Genomic DNA, 25,220 nt, shown 5'->3' on the forward strand with positions numbered 1-25,220 from the left:
CAGATTAAACCAACTGTCCCAATCCTTTTCCCTCCTGGCTCCTTGGGCTCTTTGCTGAGGATGGCCTTGGATCTACAACACTGCTTAGCAGCAATTATAAACATCAGTGTTTCTAGAAAATGTGAGACCAGAGTCTCTCACAACTGTCAGGAGGACAGTGTCATGGTTATAGGCATCAGCTGCAGTACCTGCAGGCTTATGGCAGAGGCTTGCGCTGCAGACATAAGGGCAGTGTCCAGAGAACAATTTGGTAGATAGGAATGGCAACTAACCTAATTGGTAAAGACCAGAAATTAAAGAATTATACTGCAAATGTAGCTGAGTTGAGGTAGAGAGAGAATTTTAAAGCACACTTTTTAGTATTCCACATTTTCAAATGAATGTCTTTCAATGAGGGAACTGTGGAAAATGCGATATGTTTGTAGAATATGGCACTGCCAGGGGCAAGAATGAGTGGTACTTACTGGAATGCATATAGTAACATGTTTCTGAGGATATATTCTGCTGTTTTTTGTTTGTTTGTTTGTTTTTAATATACACTAAATGTAGAACTAATTTTTTTATCAACAATTTAAGTTTGCAATTTGTTTGTATTTTCCTGATAGATGCTTTACATATAGACTATTTCCTTCTGAGAGAACTGTAGACAGTACACCCTATAGCTCAGCATTTTAACAGTTACTTTTATGTTTTCTTGATTATACTCATTTGAATGGCATATGAAAACCGTCACTTCTGCTTACCCATTCCTGTTGTATTGAGATTGCTATTGGTTAACAGCATACAAACTGCAAAACAAAGTTGCCTTATCTCTTTTCTCTAATATTAGGGTTTAAAGTGCTCCTCTAAATAGTCTTATTAAAAATACCTAAATGATTCCAAGAGGGAAATTGTCTCATGAAGCTGCAAACAGAGAGTTGCATCATAGGATAAAACTAGTAGCAATTAGTGTTTTTTCAGAGTGTGAGTAGCATTTGGAGTCTAAGCAAAAGAACACACAAAGCTACAGGGGGTTATTTCCTTCTGTAAAAATAAGGTAATCTACATGAAATTGTAGTTGAAGCTGAGAGTTACTTAAAGGTGTTTAAAATAGAAAAAATATTGTTTCTTAAGTTAAATTACAGAATTTATGTGTGAAATTAACTTTCACAAAAATTAAGCATAATGATATTCCACCAAAGTTTTAGCTACGCTAATGAGCAGTTCACTTCGCTTCAGTTATGCTCTGTAGGGCTTTACATGCTGCACAGGTAGCTCACTGACAAAGAAATTTCCTTCTTGACTAGCTGCTTCATGATGGGTCTTTCTGGTGTTAAGCAGATTTTGTTCTGTGTGTGTAAATAATGCTGGCAAGTTACCCTGCCTGGATAGTCTGATCCAAAGCATCAGTTCCCATTCTTTTTGCCATTGGACAATTAATTTCCATGGAAGTAATGGAAACAGACTCTGTGACAGCAACAGTTAAAAATTCATAAGTGTCATGATTAAAAGTTGTCTGTAAGAAAACAGTAGGGACATTATGTATTAATATAAAATACATAAACAAATGTAGCCCTTCAGATCTAAAACCAAATATACCTCAATCTTCAGGATTTTCTATATTGGTGACTACAGAGTTTCAAATGTCAGTAAATACACTTAAACAGGTTTCATTAGGCTGTCTTCTGTCTTCTTCATTTGACTAGTTGATAGATTGTATATTCCACTGACATTTTTGAATGAAGATTTATTTGTATGAGTAAAAGCACTGTGAAATCATACTCTCTTATTCTGTAAAATCCGATGTAATCTATAGATCTTTCCTGCAAAGTGTAGTCCGCTCTTCTTGAGACACCAAAAGACTCCTTTGTTTTGCCCATATCTTCTTTGTTATTTTGTTTTGTTGTGGGCTTTTTTTTGTACGTTTGTTTGTTTTGTGTTGTTGTTGTTGTTTGTCTGACTTTCCGCAGCTCCTTTCTTTACGTTTCCAATATGCATTCTGCTCTCTACCTGAGTCTCAGCAAATCCCCTTTGTCTTTCTTTCATGCACCTTCTGACTTTTCTATACTTCTCATTCAAGTACAGACAGGTGATCTTTTTCTTAAGTTAGTGAAGTATCTCTGAGCCTAGATCATTCATGCCATAAGGTTATATGGTTATCTGTCACACCAGGCAAAAACCCTTAACTGTTTTAGTGCATTGAATAAATAGATTGGCAAAAATGTGATGCCCTCCATCTGAACAGGAAAACCTGCCCCTTGCTACAATTGTTACTTTAAGACTTTTCCAGTTGTGACAAGAATCACAAAACCAAAGTTACATTTTATGTATGCTTAACCATTACAGGAGCAGTAAAAGGTGAGACATATTTACAGCCCTTTCTAGTATAAAACGTCTCATGATCACCTCAACACGTACATTCATATTCTGAAACTACTGAATATGGAGATTTTATACATGGGCTGTGTGTCTTACCTCAAAGTCTTTTGTTATCAACATAATGTGATGAATAGGCAGCGATGTCATAAAATGCTCTTTTTAAAAAACTCAGTGTTCTGATTGAGTCCCCCAGATTCTTTAAAAAACGCTAATCCAATAGAAAAATATATAGACATAAGCTTTAATAAACATATCTCGCTGTGCGCAAATATACACACTAGTATGGCATTATTGCCATCTCATTGCTTGGTTTAGGATGTCATTCCTGCCTTTTCTTGATTAGACTTGAATTGCAAACTCACACTTCAGAACCAGTAGGGTCATTTTAAGACTCAAGAAATACTATTTTTATTGCTCAATATTTTCCATTAATTAAGAAGTAAATACTTTTTTTTTTTTTTTTTCCCTCAAGTAGGTTATCTGGATTATCTAACTAAAATGAGAAATAAGGAAATTCAGATTTTCATGACAACCTGGGTAGTGCCCCTCTCTAGACACATCTGTCATTAATCTCAGACCTCAGAGCTCACAGACAGTCCAATATGTAGTGTGCACATAGGAGAAGTCACAGTCATTTTCTGGACCAAACCCTTTCTGAAAAGGCCCATATCCCTGCTCTCATATTGGAAAGGACTGTTATCATAAATACGTACCTTATAGTTGCCTTGGAACTGGTTAATATAGTAATCGTGTTTTGAATGGATGTGGGTTTTTTGTTTTTTTTTTTGCTTTTTTTTTTTTTTTTTTCCTCCTGACATATAAGAGAAAGCTGGTAAATAATCAAATAATAAATCAAATGGAATGAACCAGGAGGAGCCTGCAATGTTATCTATAAATATCTACAAACTTCTGATTAAAAGAAGGCACAATGAAATTCAGAGTCTAGAGAAGAGCACTGATCTTGTCCCGTTGAATGCAGGTTACTGCGGCTCCTAGGTACTCACACCAAACAATGCTGCATAGTTAAGACAGCTGCCTCCTCTCACAGGGAAGATCTGCAAAATTTTCTTTGCCTCACTTACCAAAAATACATGACAGAAATACTACAAAAAATTAGGGATGAATGGTACTAATGTTGCCATTGTGAAGGTTCGCAGCCGTATGAGCAATCAAGATACTTTCAGTGGCTGCATGATATTTTAAGTCCTTCCAGCTGGCCACAACCCTTCTCGTTGAGCATTTTTATACTGAGGGAGCGCGCACAAGGACAGATGAATGTTTCTCACTTGTTTCTTTGTGTTACGCTATGGAAAGGAGTTCTCAAAACAACAACCTGGCATGGAAGGAATTTGGGTACAATACTCTGTAGCCATTTCTTCCTCTTTGTGACATCATAGATTTTTCTTTTTGAAAGAAAGAAATCAAGAAAATTCATGTTTTACCATGACTGACTGTTTTCACTTGTAGTAATTGAAAACAAGTCTTTTTTTTTTTTTTTTTTTTTTTTTTTTTTTTTAATAGCACTTTTGAGAAACTACTTTTCAAAATTAGGCACAAAGTACCCATGAAAAAATGTTGCACAGTTAGGGGAGGTACTCCAGCCCTCTGATCATCTTTGTGGCCCTCCTCTGACCCTCCTCCAACAGCTTGATGTCCCTGTGTTGGGGGAGTCCAGAACTGGACACAGTACTCCAGGTGGTATCTCATGAGTGCAGATTAGAGGGGCAGAATCACCTGCCTTGGTGATTCTGGTCATAATTCTCTTGATGCAACCCAGGATGCAGCTGGCATTCTGGGCTGCAAGTGCACTTTTGTTACTTACAAAAGAGTACTTGTTACAAGGAGTGTGACTGCCCTGCTTTCCTGTCTCCATTCAGTTACACAGCAAGCAAAGGTGGTGAAGAACTAATGGGTTGTCCAACGCCTTCCTTTGTCTTTCTAGGGTTGTTCCTGATAGTATATTTTTCAGTGTTTTCTGTTGTGCAATGCTGTAAAGAATGCTGCTTTGCCATTTCCCCTAGAAAACTTTTCAGCAACCTAATAGAATTTGCCATTAGGAACATTTTTCTCTTGTTCAGCTCACATTTTCCTCTTCTTGATTTCATTCATACACTTCTATTTAACGTTAATAACCTGACAGTCACACTGTATCATCTGTCCAGGTATATTCCCAAGCACTTGAAGCCTAATTCTGCTCTCATTTCTAACTCAATGGTGATGAAAGTATGTTCTGTTCAAGGGCAGTTCTGCAAGGTGCAGCACAAATCTCTCTAGCTTAGTGCCACCCTGTTGGATCCAAGCATTCTGCATTTGTTTTCAAGCCCCCTCCCCCCCCCCCCCATCACATTGCTCTACCTTATTTGACCTAGACATTTGAACTACTTTTGCCCTCTTTTTTACTGGTGATGTTACCCCAGTACTCTGGCTGGCTGCTCACCTCCTCTCTGCTGGTTGCATAGAGCATCATCACTTCATTGAATAGCAAAATGCCCACCTTGGGTCCTGTTTGTCACCTGGGAAAAGAGGCCATATAAAGCTTAAGGAAGCTGTAGAGTGCAATGAGGTCTCCCCTGAACCTCCTCGTCCACACTAAACAATCACAGCTCCTTGAACTGCTCCTCGCAAGGCTTGCATTCCAGACCCCTCACCAGTTTTGTTGCCTGGACACATTCCAGGGCCTCACTGTCTTTCTTGTAGTGAGGGGCCCAAAACTGAACACAGGACTCAAGGTGTGGCCTCACCAGAGCTGAGTACAGCTGACCACACTATTTGTAATGCAAGTCAGGATGCTCTTGACCCTCTTGGCCACCTGGGCACACTGTCGGCTCATGTTCAGCTGAGCATCAACCAACACCCCCAGGTCCCTTTTCTTTACACAGTCATCCAGCCACTCATCCCCAGGCCTATAGCACTGCATGGGGTTATTGTGGCCAATGTGCAGGACTTGGCACTTGGCTTTGTTGAACCTCATCCCATTCACCTCAGCCCAGTGATTCAGCTTATCTAGATCCCTCTGAAGGGTTTCCCTACTCTCAGGCAGATTGACACCACCTCCTAACTTGGTGCACCTGCAAATTTACTGAGGGTACACTCAGTCCTCTCATCTAGGTCATCAGTGAAGATATTTAACAAGATGGGCCCCAGTACTGAACCATGTGGGACAACACTTGTAACAGGTTGCCAGCTGGATTTAACTCCATTACTACCCATTGGGCACAGCCCCCTAGCCAGTTCCTTACCCAAAGAAGGATAGACCTGTCCAGGCCACAGGCAGCCAGTTTCCCCAGGAGAATACTGTGAGAGACCATCTAGCTAGGTTACATCAACAGCCTTTCCTTCATCTAACAATCTGATCACCCAGTCACAGAAGGAGATGAGGTTGGTCAAGCACGACCTGCTTTCCATGAACCCATTCTGGCTGGGCCTGATTCCCTGGATGCCACGCACATGCCGTGTGATCTCAGACAAGATGATTTGCTCCATGACTTTCCCTGGTACTGATGTCAGGCTGACAGGCCTGTAGTTCTCCAGATTCTCCTTACAGCCCTTCGTGAAGATGGGAGTCAGAACGGCAACCCTCCAATTTGCTGGGACCTCTCCAAATAACCAGGAGCTCTGACAGATGGCAGAGTGGCTTGGCAATTAGCACCACCCGCTCCCTCAGCACTCCAGGATGGAGCCTGTCTGGTCCCATGGACTTGTGACAGTCCAGATGGAAGAGGAGCCTTCTCTTTATCCTCAGTGGTCACATTTCCTGGTGCATCAACTAAAGGATGAAAATTTTCCTTCGTTCTTCTCTTACCATTGATATATTTGTAAAAAAATTTCTTATTCTCTTTTACTGCAGTGGCCAACATATGCTCAAGTCAGGCTTTTGCCTTCTGAACTTCTTCCCTACATACCTTAGTGACTTCCTTGTAATCTCCCCAAGTAGCCTGTCCCTGCTTCCAGAGGACATAGACTGTCTTTTTCTTCCAGAGTCTCAACAACAGTTCCTGGTTCATTCACGCTGGTCTTCTTCTACAGCTTGCCTTACGGCATTCAGGGACAGCCTGTTCTTGTGCCTTTAAGATTTCCAACTTGAGGAACATCCAGGCTTCCTGGACCCCTTTACCCTAAGGAGTGACTCCCAAGAGATCCCTGCAACAAGTGCCCTGAACAAGTCAGTCTGGGCTAGATCTCCAAGTGTATCTGCAAATAAATTACTATTTAGTCAAGTTTTTACAGGTGCTTTTTCACGAGCTCTGCCAAAATGCCTTGCTGGTTAAGTGTGAGCATCCTTTCTTCTCTGGTATCTGTAGAGCTTTCAGGCCAAGGTGCACTGTGAACCTGAAGGTAAGCCTGCTTTGCTGTGAAAGAATATCTGAGGAAAGGAAGGCAGTGCAAGCATCTGTGGCGCAAGTGGTGATACTGAGCTGAAGGAAAGACAAGAGGTAGAAATTTGCTCAAGAACCCCATTCTCACTTGATTTCCTAGGGAAAAACAAACCAATGAACAAGAAAAGCAAAAGAACAACCTAAAACAACCACATTCCTGTGATCCTGTATGGAAAAATATCTGTGAAGACCACCTTCTTTTGATCTTAGTTCTAATCCTCTTGCTATCTTTCATTACCTTCCATATCTCCTTAGGGATTTGTCTTGTTTTTATTTTTCATTTGACCTGACATACATATCTCCTGATTTTACAAGAAGGCATTTATTTGTTTCACTGATATCTAAATTCTCTTTTGCTATTTGCCTCAGGCTTGTGTTTTATTATCCCTGGCCAGGGATCTGTGCACACAGTGCACTCCTATGGCTCCCTAAGCCTGTGAGCAACATTTGTGAATTACCATCACTTAATAGTTCGGCAAAAGAGCCCCTGCTATAATTTTATTTACAGTTAATTGTATACCAGAACACTTCCTTTCCTTCAACTATGCAGGAAATGTAGAAAAAAAGGTACATTTCCACAATTTATTTAAATAATGAAAATGCACATGTAAGGTCAAATAATATGAAGATGGTAAATATTCAAAAGGTTATTTATAAAGGAAAACTCACCAGTATCAGTGCTTTAGCTGGAAAAGCTGGGGCAATCTCCACCAGGAAGCAATCTCCAAGAGATGCTGCCTTGGTGGTCAGCCCTTAAATGAGGTCTTAGAGGAGGTGGAGTTGAGCTCCACCCCTTCTAGGAGCACAGCTAAATTACTCTCACCTGTCTCCCACAGCTGACCCAACACTTGCCTCAGCTGATTAATCAGAGGTTCAGACTGTGATTTCCCATACAGCATATTTTTTTTGTTTTTATTATTTAGTCCTTTTGACACTGTATTTTTAAGGTTTTTTTAATGCATTAAGCTCACTCAAAAGTCATCCTCCAAAAAACCCCATAATTACTTAAAAGTAAACTTGACAAAAAATGTGCCACTTTTCATTTTTACTATTTTTCTTTCTCCTTTCTTCATACCTCCATGAAACCTATATTAATTTTTTCATCTTTTGACTTAGTTTTAGGTGTGATTATATCCTTGTACCTGGAGCAGAGAAACCTCTTCTGACAAAGGTCCCAGCCATGCAGTTTGATGACTTCCTACAAGCTCTCTGCTGCAAAATTGAAATGACAGTCCTCCCTTTGTTCCAGGCTGCATGTACTAATTCCACAACATATTGATATCATCTCTTGATAAGAAGATGAGGCATAGCCACAGAGAGCACACACACATACATGCTCTGTATTGCTAATTACAGTGCTAAATAACATGGTATTTTTATTTTTTTCTCATACATTCTTGGCTGTGTTTCTGCATCTGATAGGCCCTACCCCTCACTTTAATGTAGTCACCATTTTCCTGTGAGAATGGCTTTACTCATATTTAGGCCCTCAGTAAGGCTTATTTGGTGCTTCACAGGTTATTCTTTTCCAAACTCTTGTATCATATCACAGAGAGGGTGAGGTTTTGACTTTGGTTAACCTTTGACTGATGTTTGTGCCTCATAAACAGATTGGAATAAGAGCTGGTTTGTCAGCTGTGGGATCCTGTGGACTATGGCAAAATATGAGTCAACATTTGGAACAGTCTCTGTGACTGGAAAATTTGTGTGGGTTACAGTGAGTTCTCGTGAACTCAAACGCTTATTAATTTTAACCTCATGATTCATATAAACACAGGGTAAATAGGAGAGATTCCAAGTATTATGTATATTCACACAGAATGATGACGTCTTTCTTTCACTCCATCCATTATTACGCTTGTTTTATTTTTTAACCAACAGAGCAATAAGGCCTGGATTTGTTCTCAGCAGAGACATATTTCTGGCAAGACAGGGCAGCTGACTGCTCACTTGAATATTTAAATTAGTGCTCACTTATACAGAAGTATGCCAGCTACCAATGCATAAAACCAACTTCTGTATCACCTTTCTCTTATCTCATCCCCTAACATGGCCCAACTTCACTTAATTTTTGAAATATTTGTGCTCTGTTTGACTACAGATAAATATACATCCTTGTATCCCTGAACAGCCTTTTTCCTAGCTTAGTAATTAAAGCTTTCAGGTTTCCAATCTGTTTTCCATAGTGCAATCCTTTCTTTTACAAAATTCTTCGTATATTATAAACTTTATTCATGCAGCCCTTTACTTAATGCTATTTGCAGTCTGGCAATATTTTGCTACTGAGAACACAAAACTGATGAGGCAACTTTAATATCTCCTGTCCCACAATGAAAATGTGGTTTCTCTCCAGGCTGTGATTTGGTGAAATTCTGCAGGAAGAAAAAAAAGAGTACAAATTGTTTTTGTTTTGTTCTTCTGTGAAACTTCATTGGAGCTCTTCTTTTTTGTCCACTGTCATCCAGCTTTCCAGAAATTGTGGGAAGTCATTCCTCCTGCTGAAATAAACAGAAGCAGGACCTACAGGAAAGAAATTTTTAGTCATTAATACTGATTATTGATGCTAGAAGAAATACTGTAACAATAATAAGATCAGTAGAAGATGAGATTTTTTTCTTTCTTGGGGATTTTAAGATTGCCATCTTCACATTTGGAGTTAGTAGAGAAGCAAAGTTGCAGCAAGTGACAAGAAAGCTCAAAGGTGTTATTTGCAGAGGCATCTCAAAAACACATTTTGAAGAGTTGGAGTGAATGCAAGGGATGTTTCAGCATGGAATCAAGGAGGAAGAACACTCTTGAAAGGCACAGCCTGTGCTGATCATGGGATGGTGTTGCTGGCAGTGCTGCGCTGCTCACATTTCATACTTGCTGGGGTATGGCAGCTAAAACTGTTATTTAAAGACAGCCTTCCACCTTAATCAAGTTTCTAATATTATTTCCTTATTTAGTCAAGGAACTTTATCAGTGCTTATTCTAACAAGCCTGGCAAAGTGTGGAAAAATATTGTTTTTGTCTATTCTGCATTTTCAAGTTTGAAATTGTAATAAGAACCTAACTTCACAAGAAATTGATTTTCACAATCTAAAGAAAGATTATTGGAGACTTACTATTCTTTGTGCAGTACAAAGCAAAAGGATCATCTATGCATGCTTTAAAAGGTTATCAGCCTCTTAGATATTCCCTGTAAGCTAAGTAATTCTGTTTGTATGTATCCCACTAAATATAGCACTCTTGGGATGTGTATATATGTGTACATGTATGTGTGTATTTTTGCATATGAGCACGCAAAACGCCATCTTTGAAATTTCTTAAGCATATGTATCTGTCAGTCTATAGAGAACTTCCAGTTTCTCTCTCTCTTGGCAAGAGAATCAACCCAGACTGACCCACTCTTGTTCGTACAGTTACAGCCATCAGACTAAAAAGCAGGAATAACATATGAATCGCTGAAAATAAAACAAAATGAATGTAAGAGACTGCAACAAAAACTCAGTTCTGTTCCTTCTGGTGTATCTAACATAAATCACCTGCCACTTGGCAAATAGCTAGGCATGCAGGAGACCCTTTCAGGATAGCCTGCCATGACTCACATGCAGATAAAGCACAGATATTGCCAGGCAGAGGGCTTGTTTGTTGAATTCCCCTTACGGCTACATCTGTGCTGGCAATAGGCAGCCCCTGTACATATGAAGCTCTTACAGCTCAGCCTAGAGAAGCATTTTCCCCAAAGACATCACTGGTTTTTGTCAGGAGTAACAGAGTGGAGCACATTTGTGAGGACTGTAATCAGAAAGTGCTCTGCACAGATGGTTGCACTGATAGGGATTATTCAGGAAGGATAAATTCGGCAGGAGCGTAAGCCAAATCACAGAAAATCATGCTTGTGAATTAACCTGCATTTCCATGTTGCTTTTCAAAGGGTGAAATAGTTTGGGATAATTATGTTGAGCAACCCTTTGTCTTTCTACATAACGTATAGCTAGGAGATTCCCATCTTGAGGGACAATTCATACAGTAAGCAGTCTAACTATTGTGTCATTGATTGCAACAATGCTACTGGAGAATGAAGTAAAATAGAGAAAATCCCTTTTTTTCTTTTCTTTTTGTTTTCCTCAAATTGATTTTCCTACAAGCAGAGCTGAAATATCTCCTGTTTCAGTGCATTACAAAGGCCCAGTCCTGTAAGACCTATCTCCACATTCCTGCACTGCATCAGGGTTTGACACCTCTGTCCTGCAATAACACCTGAGGGTCCCGGCCCTGGGCACACACATACATGTACAGTGACTACTGTACTGAGCCCAGCAGGGAGGTGACCCACTGATGCGGTTTCACCAGTAATACGCAATGCTTATTCTTGAGGCAGTGCTGCAAACACAGGCAACAAACACATCCAGTGCTGCAGCCATGAGCTGAAAGACAGAGACAATGGGCAGGTAACTTCATTCTAAAGTATAGGCAAATTAGAGAGAAGAATGATTAGCGGCTCTTAATAGTGTGGCACTTTTTGGACAAGGTTTGTTTTTTAAGGGAATAAACAAGCAATCAAACAGCAGTGAGTGTGTATTTAAAAGCACTTCTAAGAAGTATTTTCTGCAGAATTATGATTGGCACATTATATTCCTACATGCTTTCACATTCTTAGACAAATCTGAGAATGGCAGCAACATCTGGGGGTTATATGGAGAGTGTTTGCCTATATGTCTTCAAAACGGAGAAAAATTCATGTTATACCTAACTTCATGGAATATATTGAAACTCTCAGTATTGCTGCCTCAAAGGTATGGACAGTAAATGTCTCTCTACCTTCCTGTTCTTTAGACAGTCCAAACTTTGTCCCAGTTTCAGAAATGCAGCTTATGCTAGCTGCAGCCGTACAATATCTCCTTATTGCTTGTATTGGAAATCTAGGATTTACCAGCTTATACAAAGAATGTAAGACAATATTCAAGTGCAATACTTTATGTCCCCATAATTTTTAATGAGTGTTGAACAAAATGGGCTCTCTCATATCACTTAGAGCAACAATCCAAACTCTGAAAGGAGTGTTCTACAACATTAAATTTTCTTGCATAAATCTCTGCTGTGTGTCTTTCTAATGCTCAGCTCTGGGCCATGGCCAGTAGTCTTTTCTCACTTTCCATTGTGTGTGTGCTGATTCTGTGTATGTGATAGCAGCAAATTATCACCTTCAGTAGTTAAAAGTAAATGAACTCAGAAAAGGAGAATAAAGGTTACGCTGGAGATTAGGAGAAATGCAGAGGTGGCTGCGTTCTCTCTTCCTTGCTGTAGGAAGCACAAGTCAGCTGCCAGTCAATGTGTAAGGAAAACTTGACATGTTCCAGGCCAGAGCTGTTCTGCCAAACCCACCTCATGGAAATGATGGAGGAAATCTGAGCCTAGGTGTGAAAGCAGGACCTTTGGGGACAGTTTAACTGTGGATGAAAATATTTAGGTTGTTTGTAACTATGAGTTCATAAAGAACTTCATAGTTAAAGTTAAAATGAACTTAAAGAGTTCATTCTGCTTAGACTCAGGTTATTTGGTCTTTAGCTGGTAAAATAATACTTGTGTGTAAAAAAAAATCAAAGCTGTATGGATGAAGCTCAGTCCTGCAAAGTTATCATATAAATCACTCGTGACTAAGTAGATTTTGTGCCTAGTCAATATATTTTCTAAAGAGAATTTTGCATGAATCTCCAGTAATGACAGTGCCTTAAAACAATGTACTCACTCTGAGGTAGTAAGCCTCACATTCATAGTGGCAAAGAGCAAATGATCTTTTTATTTCCATTCCCCAGGAGCAGAGATACAGATGGGGTGAAGATTTTACTGGAGGTCAAGTACAAGATAGCAGAGCTGGTATTAAAACTGGAGCTTTTCCAGTGCTGTTCTTATACTTGAGGCACTTCATATTGCTACTTCAGCTGTACTTTTACTTTCATATAAGCAATTTTTTTTTTCTTTTATGACAAGAATATTAAAGAGCAAAATATCTGAAACATTAACGTATAATTATTTTTGTGTCCTATTATCTATAAACTGAAGGACTCTGTTACTAAATGAGCACATACCTGCATCATTCTACTTCACAAAGAATAAAAGAGAGAAGGAATTGATCATTAACGTTTTACTTAAACAAGAAATAACGTGTGTTCTTTGTAACAAGCATCCTTTTCTAATGTACTTAATAATTCTGTGTTTCAGAGCAGTGCATGGATAGTGACTTATCTTCCTGAGGAGAATGAACGACATGTCAGTTTGGAATAATTCCTGGAATTAGAACAGCATGAAGTCTCCTCTACCAATCTAAGGTAATTCCACTGAAATGCAAGAAATCCAAAGTGATGTATGTCTAGCTGACTATGCACTGATGGTGTCAAGCCTAGCAAACGTTCTGTATGCCTGCAGCCAAAAGAAGGAGAATGGGTAACCCCTGGGACATCACTCCACGAGGCATGGCAACCACACATTTCTCTCTGAGGAGTATTTATTCAACAGAACAAAAGCTGCTCTAGGAGGTGGACATGCTTACTAATAGAGGTAGCCCAGAATTTTGCTACCATGAAGCATCTTCTTGAGGTCATTGTGAAGAATAGCTAGGTAGTTGTTTACCCACCAACGCAGCATAACAGCAAATACAGCAGCACTGAAATCCTGCTTTCCTTTATCCTGAAGCACACCAGAGGAGGTTTCAGTTGCAATCATTTTGCATCAGGATGAGCCTGATCTAAAACGAGGGCGGAAGGAGCCCTACTGGGACTTGTACACATAAGTAAGTCAAGTATGATTTGCCAAGTGATATGCATGAAAACTAATTTGCTTGCTGAAGAATGTTCTTTTGAAACGTTTTCTTTAAATGATTGTAGCTCAAAAGCAGCAGAAAATGTCCTCAGGTCTGAGGTATATCTGCCTCATTCTGCTTCCTTAAGGTTGCGTCAATTATGTATGCCCTCATCACTCTGGGTAACAACCTGGGTAGATATTAATTGAAGATATTAATTATTATATAATGACTTTCACCAACTGTTTCTCCCATAAGAGTATTTCTAAAAAAAATTGATTGTGTTGACAATAGTGTTCTATGATGAATGTTTGTTAATATATAATATATATCAATATAATATGCATAAATACCATTTCTGCAATAATTTCAGTGATTCCAAGTCAGTATGATTTTAATAATATTATGGGTAAATTACACTTTTTTTTTTTCCTTTTCTGGGAATGGGAATACTCTTTGTATTTTCTATTATTCATTGAAAACCTCCACAAACGCATTCAAATGACTGTCAAAAACACATTTAAATATCCTGAAACATACTGCAAATGACACAAATCCTCTGTGTTCAGAAACTTCAGAAGTTTGTCTTGATTTCAGTGGGAGCTCTGTAAATCATGTGCTGAAAATCCAGGTTCAAACAGCAAAAAATCCTGACCAGAAATACAGATGGCATAAAACACACATATATATATATATATATAATTATTATAAAGATGAATACATATATTATTATATATAATAATAACATACAATATATTATTATTATATATTATATTTATATTATATATAACATTATATAATATATAAATATGTTATATATTTTATATATATATAAAGAAAAAAAGCATGAACAAAAAGTTTTTTGCAACTTTATCATGTATTTCATCTAGCTATCAAAAAATCCTTAACACAAAGTCAAATAAAGCCTTATGTGCTAGTACTCACTTGTGAGAATTATGGTTTCTTAACTTCTCTTAAAGACAAATGCTGCTGCATTTTCTAACAACTGTCCCGGTTTCATTCTTGTTGTCAAGCTGAAGTGCATCACTGTGCATATACACAGTTCCCATTATTTAAGAGGCATTACACATGTAAATTAAAAAAGTATGTATATACATATAGGCACATCCCCCTCTAATTTTTGGTGGCCTCTTCTAAAAGAAAATTAACGACTTACACTGTTCTGATGTGTGTGCTTAAAGAATACATTATTCTGTAACACAAATATGTTGACAATTTCTTACTTCAATTAAGCAGCATTTCACCTATTTAAATTCAATGAAATACTTGATCTCCTCAGGATTTTTAACTATAGCCCTTCTCTTATTCTGTGAAAGTGCTAGTGAGACTCCGGCTGGTTTTGGTGATCTGTCCTTACGTATGTGTAGCTCAGTGGTCTTCTACAGTACAAACAGTAAACATAGTAAAGTCTCCTAGAAAAAAAACCCAAACAACCAGCCAAACCACCAACCAACCAAATAAACAAAAAAAGCAAGCAAGCAAACAAAAAACCCATGTAGAAGAACAGTGAGTACCTTTACTTAAGTTCAGAGAACACACAGGAATGTAGATTTCCTTGCTGTGCTGTACAACTGCTCCTGAGGAGCAGTTTTGCTGAGGTTTCATGTAAATGCTATTATGACCCTATCTGAACTGTTGGGGGTGCAGTGAAAACCACCATGCTAACCAGTAGCATTTTGTTTGCCTTAGTTTTTCAAACTAGTTTGTGTCCATTAGAGTTGACTTGGATTAGTAAGAGGTCTGGAATTGATGTGGTATTTTTTCATCTTCTGAAGAATGGAGATTTTTTTTTTATAAAATGTCAATAGATATTTTGTTAAAAGTAGGTCCAGGACCAGCTGCTGTTACTTCAAGATTTTTTTTTCTTGAGTGTCCTACTGAATCTGGTGCATTTCTTTACAAAACTGTATGTTTTGGGCAGGAGTGAGGTTGTTCCTCACCCAGGCACAGTCTATTCCTGGTGGCTGGAGTCTTTCTCTGCAGAGATAAGACATAGAGGTATCTCTTAATAAGAACAGGAGCAAGGATTTAGGCAGAATTTGGCTGAGTTCAGGACAGTTATTTAATTCATTATTGCAATTTAACTCACTGAATTTTACATAGGGTTCTGCCAAGTAAATCTGGTGGTGAATTAATGATAGATGTGTATAGAGAATCAAGTATATCCCACATAAGAACAATTTTTTAAAAAGCAGGGTTGCTGAGAAAAGTTCTGTCCTTCCTAGTGATGACATAAATAGCATCTTCTGCTGGCATGATGCCACCACCACCACAACCTGCCCAATTCTGCTTGTAAGCTTCAATAATGAAATTAAATGGTCCTGTGATAAAATGGCCTCTCCTGTATTTAGTAATTCACTTTTAGTAGCCAAAGTGAAAGCAAATGGTTAAACATGCATCAGAGGTAATCCCAAATGCCTTCTTCTTACATATTTTCACACCATAACCAGTTTTTAATTTTAATTCTCTAATTAGTTATACTCAGCATGGTCAGCCAAACTCCCATCAGTCTTGGAAGGTATACATGTTATGTGAACAACTCCTGTTTGTCATCATTTTATGTAAAAATAGATCATATGCATGAGTATATGTGACAAAGATGAAAAGACAAGCCCTTCCCCTGCATAAAGACCATGGAAAGCTCTGAGTTTGGAAGTTTTTATTAAGTCCCTATAGCAAAAGTTTCATTAGGAGAGAATTGTGCAGTTTAGCTTTTGAAGTGTAAGGATTAAAGTGTCCTTTATGTGTCCCTTACGATGTTATTACTCTCAGTTCTCACTTATTCAGTGTATGGAGGTGGAAGTTAAGATCTTCAAAGCTGTGATGCAGGTGTCTTTAATTTATCTAAATGGAGTCACCAATAATTGAGTTTGGGCAACTTCTGTACATAACAGACAGGGCAGTGAGATCAGCAGGTTCTATTCCTGGTTGGTGGGCTTGTCACCACCCCTGAAATGCGCGGTGAACCTGCCTGTCTTCCTTCTGTAGATGGACAGGATTAAGGTTAAGCAACTTCAAGAGAATTTCACTTGCAAAGTGCGCATTTATTTTCTACCTTTGAGGGTAGTTATAGGGCTTAATGTATAAACAGTGAACTACAGGGGCTATAAAATAAGCAGAAGTCTCCCGTGTGGTAGAAAAGAAAGGAGCAGACTCTTTTTTCCCGCCCCGAATCACAGCCAGATGTGTCTCCCTTTTGTAAACATCTTTTGTAACATCTTTGTTGGAGACAGGGACAGTGGGATCGGGTGCACCATCTGCATGACTGCTGATGACACACAGCTGGAAGCTGTGATTAAAATGCAGGAGGGAAGAGCTACCATTCAGAGATACCTGGACAGGCTTTAAAGGTGGGTCCTCATCAGGTTCAGTAAGGCCAAGTCCAGGGTCCTGAACCCAAACTGGGGCAGTCTCAAGCAGAGATACAGCCTGGCTGATGAGTGGCTTGAGAGCAGACCTGAGAAGAAGGACTTGTAGGGTTCTCGTGAATGTAAAGCTAGACATATCCATCAGTGTATATTAGCAGCTCGGAAGATCAACAGTATTCTGAACTGCATCAGAAGAGTGGTAGCCAGTAGTGACAGAGAGGTGACTGTCACCTCTGCTCTGCCTTCATGAGGCTTCATATGCAGTACTGCATCCAGACCCAGGATCTCCAGCACAAGAAAGCCATGGAGCTGGGTCCACAGGGAAGGCCACTAGGGTGATTAGAGGCCTGGAGTACCTCTTCTCTGTAGACAGGCTGAAGGAGCGTGGCTTGCTCAATCTGGAGAGGAATCTGGCTCTGGGGAGACCTTATTGTAGCCTTCTTGTACTTGAAGGGGGCCTACAGGAAAGCTAGAGATTGTAGTGGTAGGAAAATTGTTTGTTTGTTTGTTTGTTTGTTTGTTTTTTAAACTGGAGCTTTAGATTAGACATTTGGAAGAAACTCCTTGCTTAGAGGGGGCTGAGAAACTAGAACAAAGTGCCCAGAGCAGTTATGGTTGCCCCATCCCTGCCCATGGTAGATGGACATGATAACCTTTAAGTTCCCTTCTAACACAGACCATTTCATGATTCTATAATTGTATGAAATCAACATTCTCGAGTTTACACTGTGCTTCTTTTCCCCATTAGGTGATCTATATAATTCTCTTCACTATACAGGGAATGCTATAAATATTAATGCATGTACAGAAATAGAGAAGACAGCATCCAGAGCATTTTTAAGCATGGGGCAACAAGAATAGTGGAGAATTATGTCTGAAAGCTGAAGAATCAGTTCTTATTTTCAAGGGTGCTTTTTTTCAGCATTACCTCATTATCTGTACTGTAGTGCTTTAAATAAATAACTAAAAGTTTTGTGTTGCTTACGTGTCCAATACTTGAAAGTAAATCTAATGCAATAGGGAAGTCATTGACTAATATTCACTAATTCTATACCATTTAGCATCCCAGCTGTCATGACACCATGGCTTTTGCTGGTAGCTCAGCCACCATTAGTTAATTCTGGAAAATTAAGATGGAACTTTTAAACGTGCAGTTTCAGTCCAGGCTAGAAGTAGGTTACCATTTAGTGAATAAAATTGCATAGTTCTGTTTTTACAAAATGTCAGCATCTACTTAGAGGAAAACAGTGGCATTTGCTTTTACAGTATTTTCTCTAATACATTATAGAAACATAGAAACATAGAATACCTTGACCTGGAAGGAATTTTTAGGGGTTATCTACTTTAATTCTTACCAAAACTTGTCATTCATACTCATGAACATGAGTGTTCCAGCCACAGCATGAGTCCAGTTGGAAACAGGAAGTATGTTATGCTACTTGCATTGCCAAATAAACAAATATTTATTACAGCTGTTTATCAACTACCTGTAAATAATAGGCATATAAAAATACAGTTGTTACACATAATATTTAATATTATGCAGAATATAATTTTCAAGCAGAGATATGTGTTGAGATATGATATGTATCCTGTGGAGGATTCCTACAGAAACAGGTCCAGAATTCAACTAAAGATATGATGGCTTGCTTGCTGCTCTGAGGACTATAAGCCCCCAGGTTCATCTTCCTGGGCTTCGTCTTCCAGTTTTTTAGACTAAGCTCCACACAAAATAAATGTTATGGGAATGGGAGCAATGGCTATATTTCACATATCATACACTCTCTGAGGGCAATAAATATTTGGAACATAGTGAGAATGATATAGCAATTAAAAGCATCTCACAGAACATTACTTTATTTAAAAGTATGCACAGTATAAGCATTTGATCTAGATCATGGTGGCAGCTCTGAGGAAGGCACAGATAAATTCTTGCAGGTAATTTTAAGAAGGCAAGCATTTCTTCCATTGAATTATAGAGCTATATTTTTGTGCCACATCACATCAATGAGTTGAAACCAATTACGCTAGGAAATGTTCTGAAAGGAGACAAAGGCAGTATTGTATGCCTTAGGATTAGAATCAGAAATATAGCATCATAGAATCATCTATGTCGGAAAATACCTTCAAGATCATAAAGTTCAACCATCAACTTTATCTACCGATTCCTATTACAAAACAATGTCCCTGTGTGCTTCATTCATACATTTTTTTCAATATTTCCATAGAGGGTGACTCCACCTCTTCCATTGGCATCCCTTTCTAGTGCTTGACCACACTCTTTGACAAAATTCTTCCTAATGACAAATCTAAACCTCTGAACAATTTGGGGCCATTTTCATGTCCTTTCACTTGTTGCCCTAGATGAGAGACCAACACCCACCTCACTACAACCTCCTTTTAAGCAGATTTAGAGAGATAGTTTCCCTGCAGCTTCATCTTCTCCAGACTACAGAGAACCTGTTCCCTCAGCTGATCCTCACATGTTGTTTTCTAGACTCTTCTGTATCTTCATTGCTCAAGCAGTTCAGTATCCTTCTTGCAGTGGGGGGCCCCAAACTGAACGTGGTACTTGAGGTGTAGTCTCACCAGTACTGAACTCAAAGAGACAATCCCTTCCATTATCTTGTTGTTAGCCACACTGTTGCTGGCACAAGCCAGAATGAACCTGCCTCATGTTCAGCCTGCTGATGTCCAGCACTTCCCATCCTCCTTTGAGAAAGGAAACTTTTGTCTTCTGGGATGGAAGTGGGGTTGGTGGAATTGCACTTTAAGCCTACAGAAATTATTCTTATTTAGAAAGAAGCTTAAAGATTTGTATTTGATTAATTTAATGTTTCCACAGAATACTGGAAATTAACGAATTGACTTGGCATATAAGAATCTCCCAGAAGTGGAGGTACTTGGTAACACACAAGATGAAACTCAAATAGCCAAATTATCCTTTCCTTTTACATCCCAGAAGCATATAAAGAACAAACATATTATTATTATATATCATCATCATAATTATAATTATTACTTTGATTAAACTGTACTTTCCTCGCTCAGTTGTGTCCCAGTTGCAGTCAATGGGATTTGACCATGCCCTTCTACGGGTGTCACATTAAGAACTACACCAGCTGCTTCTGGACTAAAACTAAGAAACTGACAATGAAAACTCCCCTCTGGTGGGCAGATCCACTGAAACAAGTGAATTAAACTGGATGAATCAGACTCGAATTTCCATGCCATCAAAATACATTTGGTACAGGATAAGAAAAATCTGAAATGAATATAACATGTCTGTGGGATGTTGTCTCTCTGTTTTGAGATGCAAGGAAAGTGAGAACTTTTGGAAAGGAAGGTTGCCCATATTGATCCTTATTGTCCACATTCTGTAATGTATTTTATAACACCTTATTATCAAAATTAATATAGCTATATAGCTATATGTATAAAAGATAATTCACAGAAAAACAAACAAACAAACAAACACAGTTACTTTGTAATTGCTACATATCACCAGTCTGTTTATTTATCCTGTTAAAAAATGAAGACCTGAATGTATCATTAATACCAAAGATTTTGTGTGGCAGTTTAGATATCGGCTTTTCATTTTATTTTATTTTTTATTTTTTTTAATAATAAGTTTGTTATTATTTTATAAGCAAGAACATGTATCTGATTTGAGACTGAATTATGTCGGTAAATGAAATTTTAATCTCTGGTGGTTGGAAAAATTCTAAGGAAGAGAAAAAGGAAAGGTCTCTGTCTCTAGGTTTTGCTTTGTCACCCTTCTGTACTCTGCATCAGAAGAACAAAGGCTATATGCATAATGAAGCCATGCAAATGAACTGAAATCAGCAGAAGTAGAGTGGGGGATGGGAAGATGTAAAATATGGCTATCAGTATAGAGACCAAGGAGTAGAGAATTTAAATGTTTAATGCTTACACATTCAAGTTCATTTTTCTGTCATCTTTTTGAAATGTAGACTGAGGCTTTTGAAAGACCACAATGAAAAGGATTCTGTTTTGGACCCAAAGGATTAATAACATTACTTAGCAGACTGCCCAGATACACTGTCCCACCCTACAGCTTTTTACCTTTATTTTTTAAACAAAAGAAGCCTGGTGATAATTAGTAGGAATAACAGAGGAGAGGTAGAAGCCCTGCTATTTGTATTTGCAATGAGGGCTTTTTTCTTGCCCTGCTGCACTGTCTGGATGCCAGCTCCCCATCTTAGACATGATGGAAGCTCAGAGTACAACAGAAGCAGAGCAACAATATGAATTACAAATACATGTATATCCTACTGCACGGCCTTTCCCTCCCCCTCCTTTAAATGAATGCAGTCTAAAAATATCCTGTACTCTAAATTGCTTTACTACTAAGGCAATGCCTTGCAAAAACACTATGCTTACTTACAGAAGAAAACAAAACCTGAGACAGAAGAATGTTAATGTGAATTATCTTGCTTCTGACTGTAAATTAACTGTAATTTTGAACATTATGAGTGTTGTTATTCTCATTCAATATCCTGGAGTCCCTGCTTGTCTTAGGAGCAACAGTATTTTACTTATGGTGAAATTATAGAGAATATCTCCTCGCTTCAAATTAAAAATAGGGAAAAATGTAGATATTACTTGAAAAGTATAAATTGTGAGTTGTTTATTTTTTAATCATTGTGGCTTTCTAAAATTAATATCAACTGCTAGAATATAATTAATTGTAAATTATTTGTTCACAAGAGGAGGAAATTAAAAAAAAAAATTAAAAAGAAAAGAAAAATACACCACAGTAGTAAATTAATTCGTATTGAGACCATTTTTCAATTTTAGAGCCTGATTCACCAATTCACTTATAACAAATAGCTTGCATGACCAATCCGCTGATAAAAAAGAGGTTTACTCAGGTAAGTGTGTGAAATCTTGCAGGAGAAAGCCCTTGTCAGTAAATATTTGGAAAATACATCATTAATGAAATACAGTGTATCCTTCTGTTTACAGAATGGAAATGTCCACTTGGCAACAGTAAAATGTGCTAATGAAAGGCCTTCTTACAGATGTGAAAAATAGCTTGGTTTGAATGACTTCCTTTTGAACCAGTTAAATCCTTTCTTTAGTTACTACCAAAAGGAACACTATAATGAATCAGTTTTTAGCATTTTAACTCTTTTGTGCAGAATCTTAGAGCTGCCAATGTCAGAACACGGGGCTTAATCTGACAAAAACTTATCAACTTTGTCATTCTCAGTGGATTTACATATAAGCAAGCATATCTGTGTACACCAATTAATTTTACAACAGCTATTTTACACAAGTGGAACCGTAAGTAGGCGAACAGAGCCAATCAAAATACTCTCCATATATCCATAAAACCCTTAAGGCTGACTTTTTCTTTTTTTTTTTAAAAAAAAAGAAAAAATAGAAAAATCACACACAAACCTCACCACTAAATGATAGAGATGCAGGCTGCCTTACTGAATATTTTCCAGTTCTATCTTGCTTCTGATTTGAAATTCCCAAGAGAATATGTGCAGGCCAGAAATATAAACCACAGAAACAGGAAAAAATGTAGAATGTGGGGACTTGTAAATAAATCCACAAATATCAAGGAGCAGGGACATTGCGATTATGCATTTTACTGGTACACGTTGCTAGTAAAAGCATAAGGCCAGACATCATCAACCAGATGTAGTGTTGCCTGTGCTGCAGGGGGGGGGGGGCATTGTGCAAGTGTACGTATGAATGTATATATGTATGTATGCGTGCATGCATGTATGTGTGTGGAAGACAGAGGGGAGAGGGAGGAGGAAGAGATAGGTGGGAGAAAGGAAGCGAGGTGGGGACAGGCAGACACAATAAAGCATAATAACATTCCTGCATGTCTAATACCTTTAAGACGCTGTGTCCCTCTGCGCCCTATTGCACTCTATTGCAAGCTGACTCAGAGACTCAGTCAATATTTCATCCTTGATTCAAGTACTTTTTAACAACAACAGTGAAAAAGGAAAAAGGAAAAAAATATTCCTAGCTTCAAGTGCAAGGAGAAATGAAACGCTTAACAATATTTTGAAAATATAGCCCTGATTATATATCTCACACACTTAACTTGGTACCCAAAATACTTAAACTATTTGTAATTTAATTACACACTGCACTTTAAAATCCATAGCAGAATATTAGTTGTTTTAATTTATCTTTCTATACAGACAGATTTTTGAAGATCATAATTTCCAAGACAAGAAACAAAGCCAAGCCCCTAGCGGGCAGTGCACATTGGTGGTAGTATTTGGTTCTTTTGGTGTCGTAGTAGTTCTTCTGGGAAAATGGTGGTGTTTTTTTGTTTATCTGATGGATTCCGTGGCTTCAACAAAGAGTGACTGAACTGTCTTAACAAAGAAGGGTCGGGCTGCGCACTGCTCACAGAGCAATAACCACCCTGTAGCTCCCTCAAGCCCACACTGTATGTCATGCAGGTCTCAAGTGGCTTTTGTTTTTGACATCTTTTGTAAGCTCTTAGTCCCCCTCACCCCTCCCTGCATCAAATGTCAAGTTAATTTACAGGGCGCTATTATGGGTGCATTTCCCCGTGCTATGGCTGCCTGCCAGCAGCAGCTGGGACCTCGTGGGGCAGCAGGACAGGAAGCCCCTGGCCATCATTTGGGTGCTGGGAGCAACCAGCAAGTGAGCTCTCTTTGCAGGGTTGAGCCCTGGCTGTTTGGCTTGCAGAACTCCAGGAGGAAACTACCTTCCTCTTGTAGACAAAAGTCTCTGGCACTAACAGCAGCAACTGTAAATAAATACCATTCCTTACGAAATCACCTTATGTGAGTACCAGGCAAAAGATTGCCATCAAATTATTGTGTTCAGCTCCTTAGCAATGCAAAAGGAACTCTCTATCATAACCACTGCCCAGAATTTGTGGAAGGTGCCCCTTTAATTTTAGAACTTTACTTTCCATAAGTTGCATTAGATATGTTATTTAAAGCAAATTAAAACAACCCTTGAAAATCTATTTACAAACGTATAAGAACGAATTTGTATGGGAGATGCATTTTTCCAATTTCTGTATGCATGAATTAGTATTTTCTAAGCAGCATGACAAATGCAAGCAGCTGCTACATCGGAGTAGGCATGTAGTGAATTTAGGATGTAACATCTCGATTTCATTATCAGTTTTGGTTATGCCTAACATCCAAGTCCTAATGTGTGGTAGTGATAAAAACTCAGAACCCCACATTTTAATAAAATCTTAATGAAATCCCTTAATGAAAGGGAGCCTTCTCTTTGAATGAGAGCAAGCACAATGCCTTGACTCATCACTAATTTAAAGGAACACATTAGAGTTTCTTGAGGCGCTGCTCTCAGAACTGCTCCTTCAGCAAGGGCTTGCAGGAGCAGGTGTATCCCCTTAAACATGACTCCTAAATCTCAGATTTTAAAACTGAGCATGTTCTGAGCGCTAAGAGCAGAGGACACATGCAGCTCAAAGGATGGCCTTATGAAAAGGGTAGAGTATCATTAAAAAATGCATGTAGGACAGAGACCTTGCTGATGTCATTTTTCCTATTGTATTTTTTTCATATGAGCTTGTGATAATTTTCATTAGTAAGATAATTGAGCTCTCATGATTGCTTTGGTCAGAGAACCTCTTGGGAAAGCTCTTGGTTTGCACACAAGGCCTCCAAGCCTGGATCCTGTTGAGGATGGGGCAGGGCAGGTACAGCTTGCTGTCTGCCAGAAATGAATTATATACTCAAAGCAAACAGAGAAAATTCTTACATTTGTGTCTCTTTGTTTTCTGAAAACAGCATCTTAAGTCACTCCCTTGATCTTCATGAATGCTTTGGTAGATTATAAATCCTGCCATTATAAAAGTACCACATGCGGGGGCCGTACTGCTTTGTGCAGATGTGATGCACATGTACCAATTCATGTTTCCAGATACACTTGCTTGTTTATGTGGGAATAGCATTTTTCACTCCCTTTGTACACATCTGCAAGTTTTGTCTGCAGTGTGCCACAGTCAAGTTTGCAGTGTGTACCTTTGCAGTCATTTGAAACAAATAAATGTAAAATATGCTCCATATTATACAAAGCAAAGACTTCCCACTTATTCCATTGTTTCAGTACCTTCTGGCTGGTTTCCCCAATTAAATTTGAGATCTTGTACAATACCAGAAGACAGGACTTTCAGTGAGGTCCTCTCCCACTTCCTCATCATAGATGAAGGGCAAGATTGCGTTTATGTCCATTAAACAATCCATAGAAAATATCTTTTAAAAATTAAACAAATGAAAAAAATATATATATTGTTTGTTTGTTTTT

At 38.5% G+C, this 25,220-nt stretch overlaps 1 long non-coding RNA gene across 5 annotated transcripts in view; it reads left to right on the forward strand.

The window, feature by feature from the left end:
• LOC107306499 (uncharacterized) overlaps positions 1-25,220 on the forward strand; it is an 88,113-nt gene that overhangs the window by 25,360 nt on the left and 37,533 nt on the right. For 3 of the 5 annotated variants that reach the window (XR_014939881.1, XR_001552161.3, XR_001552160.3), the window contains one exon: positions 12,942-13,509. This is a non-coding gene — a long non-coding RNA (uncharacterized LOC107306499). The remainder of the gene's footprint in view (positions 1-12,941; positions 13,510-25,220) is intronic. The other 2 variants (XR_014939882.1, XR_014939880.1) reach the window with 1 other exon arrangement.

Source organism: Coturnix japonica, chromosome Z (genome assembly GCF_054131305.1).
Source record: "Coturnix japonica strain WE chromosome Z, WE-NBRP24, whole genome shotgun sequence".
In the NCBI taxonomy this organism is placed as follows: domain Eukaryota; kingdom Metazoa; phylum Chordata; class Aves; order Galliformes; family Phasianidae; genus Coturnix; species Coturnix japonica.